Here is a 10598-nt window from a genome sequence, read left to right as displayed (position 1 = left end):
ACAGTGGCTATTTAGGACAGAGCAACTGGCCCCCATGTCAATTAAGAAATATATTATTATTATTTATAGATGGAGTCTTGCCTTGTCACCCAGGCTGGAGTGCAGTGACACAATCTCAGTTCACTGCAACCTCTGCCTCCTGGGTTCAAGTGATTCTCCTGCCTCAGCCTCCCAAGTAGCTGGGATTGTAAGTGTGCACCACATGCCCAGCTAATTTTTGTATTTTTAGTAGAGATGGGGTTTCACTGTGTTGGCCAGGTTGGTCTCGAACTCCTGACCTCTACTGATCTGCCCACCTCAGCCTCCCAAAGTGCTGGGATTATAGACATGAGCCACTGCCTGGCCAGTAAATTAATATTTATACTTGCCACATCAAGAGTCACCCAGAGCTCCTCAATTGTGATGACCAGGCCTTTTGTGGGAGCTGCCAGGAACCCTGAGCCCTGTCAGTCCTCAGTTATGGTCATTTGGCATTGGGTGTTCTCCTCTCCCTTAGGAGCTTAGGGCAATCCCTTTTCCAATGATCTTCCTACTTGCAGTGAGGACAGGGTCTGTGTAGGGCTTCCCTGGCTGGAACAGTTCTTGCTCCAATGTCTCGGTTTCCCATGCTTGAAACAGCAATCCTTGCTGGCAGGTTTGCTGTTAGGCCCGTTTGGTCCATGGGTGAAGTGCCCCCCTGGGTGACCCTGAGGTTGCAGGGTACCACTTACAGCAGCTGCTATCATTTGGGCCTCCTATCTATCCCACTGTCTGTTACCACTAGGTCCTTTCATCCTCTTCAGCCCTGTTCTATTATTGAATACCCTGAAGGCCACATCAGGTACTTGATTAATATGCGTTAGGAATCCCAAAGCCAATTTCTGCAGTTTTCTCGTGATATCAGGTGCTGACTGGCTAATAAAGTATGTTGCTAGTAAAATTTGGCCAGCATCAGTACTTGGGTAAATATTAGTATACTTTCTCAGGACCTCCACGAGGCACCTCTAGAACAAAGCTGGGTTTTCATCCTTTCCTTGTTTCCTTTATTTTGTCATAGTTCACAGGTTTAGTGGTACTTTTTTTTTTTTTTTTTTAATTCTCTCCACTAAACAAGTCACCATATGATTTCTTTTTCTTAGACCAGTCTGGCCCTGTTGGTAGTTCCAATTAGGGTCATTGTTAGGCACAGATGTGGTCTGTACAATGTACTGCTGAGTCCCCATACAACAAGTTATCAGCATAAGCCTGAGTCTTCACCCTAATATGCTGCTTTTCCTTGAGGGGTGTGACACATGGACAAGGTAATATGAATATCTCTCCAAGTTAACTCAAATGAGAGTGAGAGAGCCTGAGATTCCTCCATTAATTTAGTTGAATCCTCTGAAAATTGGCCCAACCTTTGCCTACATTGTGCTAGATCAGACATTGAAAATTGTGCATGCACCCAAATGGTCCCAGCATCCCTGTTGGTCACCTCCCTAAGTGGGCATAACTTAGAATGGTCACAAAGGTAGGAAGTGCCACTGTAGGTGACCCTGGCAGGACTCTGTTCCTTTGGTATGGAAGGGTGTATAGGTTGGTAAGGAGGTAGGCTAGTGAAAGTCTGGGGGCTGGAGATGGTGGAATTAGCAGAAGACAGAGGAGTCGAAGGTGGAGTTGGGTTGAGAGGGAGGTGTTGAGAGTACCAGAGCTGGGTCCGGGTTAGAATGCGGAGAAAGGCTCTGGGGAGGTTCATTTCCCAAAAGGATATCCCAAAAGGATAACTATCTAGGATATCTGGTTCCCATTTGATTCCCCCAAAGGAGTATGAGCAAAGGTGCCACAAAGGTGGCAATTCCCATGACAGACAAGGTTCTGATAAAAAGCCATGAAGGACTGTACATATGCTATTTCAGTCTTTTTCTCCTGGCATTTACAAAAGAGGTCTAATTGCAAGACGTATTAAAATTTAGGATCCTGTTCTCTGGCCATTACACCACATCTTCTAAAAGAGAGATACCCATACCTTGACCTGCCCTTCATATGACATAAAAAGAGTGGAAGAGGGGAAATAACAGTATGGTTCCCTCACAGAGGGACCAGTTCTGGCCTTTACAAAATGCTGAGTGCATGTGTATGGCCATTACAGTTTGCCAGCTCCATGGCCATTCCAGGGAGACAAATGTCCCTGTTTCCTTTGCTGGCTGCCTTGAAATCCAGGTGTTTGCCCAGAGCCCTAGCATTGCACAGGTGTTCACAGCCCCTGAGGCTTTGAAAATAGGAGAGCTTTTGAAGTCAAGAAGGATGAGTTGCAGGCCTAATTTGAAAGCAGTGAGCATGCAATATCTATCTGAACACTTATTATCAAGTAAAACTTGGGAATAGAGATGATTCAGCACGGCCAATAAACAAGGACCTCGAAAGGACCTCTTAAGAACCATAGGCCTGGATTGGCATTCCAGAGGGCAATATATAAGAGACCTATCTTGCTGTGTCCAAAAAGTTTACTGAGCTTTTGAGTGAAGTATGAAGAAGGAGCACAGAAGAGAAAAATTGTGAAAGCAAGGTTTAAAGAAAGCTGGGAAAGAGAAAATAGTTCCCAACTGGGGTCAGTGTCTTGCCACAACTGGTTCCTTGGGAAAATGGAAGACTCTTCTTGGGGAAAGTTATAGTGCTCCTAGGAGGCTAGCCAAGCACTGCACAGTACGAGACTTTACCCTACCACCTTCATTAGCCTCCTGTCAGGAAAGACTGTGGCATCTCAGAACTACTTGGTGTAGGTTGAAACCTTTCCACCTCCACTTGTCACTCATCAGGGCAAACAAGGTATGCTCTCCAACCAGAGAGAGCAGAGGCACTATGACTGAGGGGATTCAAGCTGTAGTCAGCTCTGAGGAACAAGGAAGAAATTAGCAATAACTTCAGGGAATGAGAAGACTTTGACTAAGGTCAAAGTGAGACTTAACTGCTGCTGGTCCTAAAATGGGGGCAACAAGGCTCTTGGCTGGATGACCATAAAGGTGATACTAACAGGCTAGGGGAGGTCCCCAAATGCCCATAGGACCTCGACTCCTGCTGGTGTCCAGGATCTTGACACTACTGCAAGAAGGAATTCAAGGAAGAGTTGGAAAATAGTGAAATACAGAGATTTATTCCAAAGCAAAAAGTACACAAGAAAGGGAAGTGAGAGTGTCCTGGAGAGAGATTCACATCCAATGAGATTTGAGGCTTCTACCCTTATGGGTTTCTTTATCTAAGTGGTGAAATATTCATAAAGATTTCTCGAAAAGGCTGGGTGTGGTGGCTCATGCCTGTAATCCCAGCACTTTGGGAGGCTGAGGTGGGCAGATCACCTGAGGTCAGGAGTTTGAATCTAGCCTGGCCAACATGGTGAAACCCCGCCTCTACTAAAAATACAAAAATTAGCCAGGTGTGGTGGCGGGCACCTGTAATCCCAGGTACTTGGGAGGCTGAGGCAGGAGAATTGCTTGAACCCAGGAGGTGGAGGTTGAAGTGAGTGGAGATGGTGCCACTGCACTCCAGCCTGGGTTACAGAGTGAGACTCTGTATGAAAAAAAAAAAAGATTGCTGGAAAAAAGTTGAAGATTTTTCAGCACTATGGAGCCACTCACTTTTATAGGAGATATGGGTATTCCTGGAACTGTCATGGTGCTGGTGGGTGTGTGATTTAGTATGTTAATGAGTGTATAATGAGGTCCTAGGTGAAACCTAAGTCAAATTTAGCACCAGATTGGACCCACTCTGGGTCCAGTCAGTCTTACGTTGGCACACATCCTGTTTTACAGTCCCTAGCTTATGTAGCTCTTTCAAAAGTTTCCTTTTGCTAGTTATGTAAAATTCCTGCCTGGAATTCTCTATTCTTCTGCGACCACTCTGTATTATTCCTGTGTCAAAAAGCATTAGTATTTACCACATTGTTCAGGTTAAACAATCTTAGAATCATCCTTGACCCTTCCCTTCCTCTCATATCTCCATCCATACATCAGTAAATCCAGTTTACTCTATTGTCCAAATACATCCACGTTCAGCAAATCCTGTTGACTGTACTCTCCAAATATATCCTGAATCTGTCCACATGGTAGCTATCCACAGCAATCCCTGCTCCTAGCAATTATCTTCTCTTCCCTTGTAGGGATGTGTTGTAACAGCTTCCAACTTCCTGAGTTCCTACTTCACTAGAGTTATGCAAATAATACATTTCACTCTTCTGCTGAAAACTCTTGAATTACTTCTCACCTCACTAAAAGCAAAACCAAAGTCCCTTCAATAATCTCTGCGATCCTGCAATATCTGACTCCTTCTTACCTCTTTGACCTCATTCCTTATGCTTCTTCCCATCATTTATGGCCTCCTTGCTGTTTCTCAAAAGGCCAAATACACTCCTGCTTCAGGGCTTCTGTACTTACTGACCTTTGCTAACAGGCTCTACTTCCAGATGCTGAAATGTTTCATTCTCTTACTTCATCTAGGTCTCTGTGAAAATCTCATATTATTAAAGAGGGCTTCCATGACTATATTTATTTTTCAGCATTCCCCACTTACTCCTAATATTCCATCTTCTCTGCTTGTTTTATTATTCTTTGTGACATTTCTCACCCTCTGAAATATTGTTCATATACACACATGTGTGCAAGTGGCTACAAAAGGCATTATTTTGTTCACCTCTGATACGGTTTGGCTGTGTCCCCACCCAAGTCTCACCTTGAATAGTAGTTCCCATAATCCCCACGTGTCATGGGAGGGACCTGGTGGGAGGTAATTGAATTATGGGGGTGGTTACCCCCATGCTGTTTTCATGATAGTGAGTGGGTTCTCATGAGATCTGATGGTTTCTTAAGGGACTTTCTCCCCACCTTCACTCAGCACTTCCCTCTCCTGTCACCATGTGGAAAGAACACATTTGCTTCCCCTTCCGCCATGATTGTACGTCATGGTGAGACTTCCCCAGCCATGTGGAACTGTGAGTCAATTAAACCTCTTTCCTTTGTAAAGTACCCAGTCTCAGGTATGTCTTTATTAGCTGCGTGAGAATGGACTGATAGAGTAAATTGGTATTGCAGAAGAGTGGAGTGCTGCTATAAGGATACCCAAAAATGTGGAAACAACTTTGGAACTGGGTAACAGACAGATGTTGGAACAGTTTGAAGGGCTCAGAAGAAGACACAAAAGTGTCGGAAAGTTTGGAACTTCCCAGAGACTTGAAGGACTCAGAAGACAGGAAGATGTGGGAAAGTTTGGAACTTCCTAGAGAGTTGTTGAATGTCTTTAACCAAAATACTGATAGTGACATGGACCATGAAGTCCAGGCTGAGGTGGCCTCAGATGAAGACGAGGAACTTCTTGGGAACTGGAACAAAGGTGCTCTTAATAGCATTCAGTTTTATGTATTCACAAATTTATGGGTTGGAATTGAAACTTATACTTAAAAGGGAAGCAGAGCAGAAAAGTTCAGAAAATTTGCAATGTGATTATTCAATATAAAAGAAAAACCCATTTTCTGAGGAGAAATTCAAGCCAGCTGCAGAAACTTGCATAAGTAATGAGGATCCAAATATTAATCTTCAAGACAATGGGGAAAATGTTACTAGGACATGTCCGAGGTCTTCACAGCAGCCCCTCCTATCACAAGCTGGGAGGCCTAGGAAAAGGAAAATGGTTTTGTGGACTAGGCCCAATGCTTTGCTGCTTTGTGCAGTCTTGGGTCTTGGTGCCCTGCATCCCTGCTGTGTCTAAAAGGGGCCATAGTACAGCTTAGGCCATTGCTTCAGAGAGTACAAGCCCCAAGCCTTGGTGGCTTACATGTGGTGTTGGGCCTGCCAGTGCAGGAATTGAGGTTTGGGCACCTCTGCCTAGATTTCAGAGGATGTATGGAAATGCCTGGATGTCTAGGCAGAGGTTTGCTGCAGGGGCAGAGCTCTCATGGAGAATCTCTTCTAGGTCAGTGTGGAAGTGAAATGTGGGGTCAGAGCCCCACACAGAATCCCCACTCGGGCACTGCCTAGTGGAGTTGTGAGAAGAGGACCACCATCCTTCAGACTCCAGAAGGGTAGAACCACCGACAGCTTGCACCATGCATCTGGAAAAGCGGCAGACACTCAACACCAGCCTGTGAAAGCAGCCAGGAGTGGGGCTGTACTCTGCAGAGCCACAGAGGTGGAGCTGCCCAAGACCATGGGAACCCACCTCTTAACATCAGTGTGACATGGATGTGAGACATGAAGTTAAAGGACATCATTTCGGAGCTTTAAGATTTGAATACACTGCTGGATTTCAGACTTGCATGGGGCCTGTAGCTCCTTTATTTTGTCCAATTTCTCCAATTTGAAATGGGTATATTTACCTAATGCTAGCATCCCCATTGTATCTAGGAAGTAACTAACTTGCTTTGATGTCATGGGCTCCTAGGTGGAAGGAACTTACCTTGTTTCAGTTGAGACTTTGGACTTTTGAGTTCATACTGAAATGAGTTAAAACTTTGGGAGACTGTTGGGAAGGCATAACTGGTTTTGAAATGTGAGTACATGAGATTTTGGAGGGGCCAAGGATGCACTAACATGGTTTGGCTCCATGTCCCCAACCAAATCTCACTTTGAATTGTAATAATCCCCGCGTGTCAAGGGTGGGGCCAGGTGGAGATAACTGAATCACAGGGGCATTTTCCCCCTACTGTTCTCATGGTAATGAATAAGTCTCAGGAGATCTGATGGTTTTATAAATGGGTGTTCCTCTACACTTCTCTCTTGCCTGCCACCATGTAAGATGTACCTTTGCTTTTCCTTTTCCTTCCACCATAATTGTGAGGTCTTCCCAGCCATGTGGAACTGAGTCTATTAAACCTTTCCTTTATAAATTTCCCAGTCTCACATATGTCTTTATTAGAAGCATGAGAACAAACTAGTACATAAATTTTGTCTTCTATAAGTATGGCTGCTTCTGCTCTTTTTTGTTTCCTGTTTACATGGAATATCTTTTTCCATCCCTTTATTTTCAATCTATGTATATCTTTATCGGTGAAATGTATTTCTTATAGGTAACAGATGATTGCAGTGAGTCCTTTTTTTTATGCATTTAGTCACTCTATGTTTTTTGATTGGAGCATTTGTTCCATTTGCAGTTATTATTGATAATTAAGGACTTAACTCCTGCCATTTTGTTATTAGTTTTCCAGTTGTTTTGTGGTATTCTCTTTCTTCTTCCTTTCCTTCTTGTCTTCCTTTCAGTGAAGGTGTTTTTATCTGGTGATATGTTTTAACATATTGCTTTTTTAAATTCTTTATATATCGGTTTTATGTTTCTTAATGTGAGGTTACCATGAGGCTTGCAAATAATATAAGCCATCATTTTAAACTGATAACAACTTATCACTGATTGCATAAACAAATTCATAAACAGGCAAAGAGAAAACAAAAACTCAACACTTTTTGTTGTTTCCATTTATATCTTATTATACTATCTATGCCTTGAAACGTTTTTGTAGTTATTATTTTTGATAGGTTAAACTTTTAGCCCTTCTACTCAAGTAGTTTACATATCATAATTACAGTGTTATAATATTTAGTGTGGTTTTTTTTCTGTACTTACCATTATCAGTGAGTTTTGTATCTTTAGATGATTTTTTATTGCTCATTAATGTCATTTTCTTTCAGATTGAAGAACTCTCTTTAGTATTTCTTTTAGGTGTTGATGAAATCCCTCAGCTTATGTTTAGCTGGGAAAGTCCTAATTCTCCTTCATGTTCACCAGGTATAATGTTCTAGGATTAACTTTTTTTTCCCCAGCACTTTAAATATGTCATACTGCTCTCTCCTGGCCTGTAAGGCTTCCACTGAAAAGTCTGCTGCCAGAAATACTGGAACTCCATTGTATATTACTTGTTTCTTTTCTCTTGCTTTTAGAATCCTTTCTTTTTTCTTGACCTTTGAGAGTTTGATTATTAAATGTCTTTAGGTACTCTTCTTTTGGTTGAATCTGCTTGGTGTTCTACAACCTTCTTGTACTTGGATATTGATATCTTTCTCTAGGTTTGGGAAGTTCTCTGTTATTATCCCTTTGAATAAAATTTTAAGTTCCAGTGTATATGTGCAGGAAGTGCAGGTTTGTTACATAAGTAAATGTGTGCCATGGTGATTTGCTGCACCTATCAACCTATCACCTAAGTATAAAGCCCAGTATGCATTAGACATTTTTCCTGATGCTCCCCCTTCCAATATTTTTTCCTGACAAGCCCCAGTGTGTGTTATTCTCCACCCTATGTTTCCATGTTCAGCTCCCACTTATAAGTGAGAACATGTGGTGTTTGGTTTTCTGTTCCTGCATTCGCTTGCTGAGAATAATGGCTTCCATCCATGTCACTGCAAAGGACATGATCTTGTTCCTTTTTACGGCTGCATCTGCGTAGTATTTCGCGGTCTATATGTACCACATTTTCTTTATCCAGTCTATCATTGATGGGCATTTGGGTTCATTCTGTGTCTCTGTGATTGTGAATAGTGCTGCAATGAACATACGTGTGCATGTATCTTTATAATAGAAACATTTCTATTCCATTGGGTATATAGCCAATAATGGGATTGCTGCATCAAATGGTATTTCCAGCTCTAGTTCTTTGAGGAATTACCACACTGTCTTCTAGAATAGTTGAACTAATTTACATTCCCACCAACAATGTAAAAGCATTTATATTTCTCTGCAGCCTTACCAACATATGTTGTTTCTTGACTGTTTAATAATTGCCATTCTGACTGGCATGAGATGATATCTCATTGCAGTTTTGAATTGCATTTCTCTAATGATCAGTGATGTTGAGCTTTTTTCATATATTTGTTAGCCACATATATGTCTTCTTTTGAAAAGCATCTGTTCATGTTCTTTGCCCACTTTTAATGGGGTTGTTTGTTTTTTCTTGTAAATTTGTTTAAGGTCCTTGTAGATTCTGGATATTAGACCTTTGTTAGATGGATAGATTGCAAAATTTTTCTCTCATTCTGTAGGTTGTCTGTTCACTCTGATGATAGTTTCTTTTGCTCTGTAGAATTTCTTTAGTTTAATTACATCCCATTTGTCAATTTTTGCTTTTGTTGCAGTTGCTTTTGATGTTTTTGTCATGAAATCTTTGCCGAGGGCTATGTCCTGATTGGTATTGCCTAGATATTCTTCCAGGATTTTAACTATAAGTTTTTGGTTTTACATTTAAGTCTTTAATCCATCTTGAGTTAATTTTTGTATAAGGTGTAAGGGAGTGGTCGTCTCAGTCCAAAAGCTTCTTAAGCTGATAAGCAACTTCCACAAAGTCTCAGCATACAAAATCAATGTGCAAAAAGCACAAGTATTCCTATACCCCAACAACAGATGAGCAGAGAGCCAAATCTTGAAAAACAACTCCTATTCACAGTTGCTACAAAGAGAATAAATACTAGGAATACAGCTAATGAGGGAAGTAAAGGACCTGTTCAAGAAGAACTGTGAACCACTGCTAAAGGAAATCAGAGAAGACACAAACAAATGAAAAAGCATCCCATACTCATGGATAAGAAGAATCAATATCATGAAAGTGGCCATACTTTCCAAAGTAATTTATAGATTTAATGCTATTCCTATTAAACCGCTGTTGATATTCTTCACAGAATTAGAAAAAAATATTTTAAAATTCATATGAAACCAGAAAAGAGCCTGTGTAGCCAAGACAGAATCCTAAGCAAAAAGAACAAAGCTGAAGGCATCATGCTACCTGACTTCAAACTACTACAAGGCTACAGTAACCAAAGAGCATGGTACTGGTACAAAAACAGACACATAGATCAATGAAATAGAATAGAGAACTCAGAGATAAGACTGCTCATCTATAACCATCTGATAATTGACAAACCTGACAAAAACAAGCAATGGGGAATGGATTCTCTATTTAATAAATGGTGCTGGGAGCACTGGCTAGCCATATGCAGAAAATTAAAATTGAATAAACTTTCTACTCCTATCCCTTTCTCTATCTCCTCTTTAAGGCCAGTAACTCTTAGTTTTGCCCTTTTGAATCTATTTTCGAGATCCTGTAGCTGCACTTCATTTTTTAAAATTATTTTTTCTGGCTGGGTGAGGTGGCTCATGCCTGTAATCCCAGCACAGGGGGAGGCCGAGGTGGGGTGATCACCTGAGCTCAGGAGTTCGAGACCAGTCTTACTAACATGGTGCAACCCTGTCTCTACTAAAAATACAAAAATTAGCTGGACATGGTGGCAGGTGCCTGTAATTCCAGCTACTCAGGAGACTGAGGCAGGAGAATCGCTTGAACCCGGGAGGCATAGGTTGCAGTGAGCTGAGATCGTGCCATTGCACTCCAGCCAGGGTGACAAGAGCAAAATTCCATCTCAAAAAAAAAAAAAATTCTTTTTTCCTTTTGTCTCCTCTGTGTATTTTCAAATAGCTTATCTTCAAGCTCACTAATTCTTTTTTCTGCTTGATCAGTTCTGCTGTTAAGAGACTCTGATTCATTCTTCAGTAGTCAATTGCATTTTTTGGCTCTAGAATTTCCTTTTTTTTTTATTATACTTTGAGTTCTAGGGTACATGTGCATAACGTGCAGGTTTGTTACATATGTATACTTGTGCCATGTTGGTGTGCTGCAC

Source organism: Mandrillus leucophaeus, unplaced genomic scaffold, assembly GCF_000951045.1.
Source record: "Mandrillus leucophaeus isolate KB7577 unplaced genomic scaffold, Mleu.le_1.0 Scaffold103, whole genome shotgun sequence".
NCBI classification, from domain to species: domain Eukaryota; kingdom Metazoa; phylum Chordata; class Mammalia; order Primates; family Cercopithecidae; genus Mandrillus; species Mandrillus leucophaeus.
The sequence above is the reverse complement of the archived record's forward strand: the minus strand, read 5'-3'. Positions refer to the sequence as shown.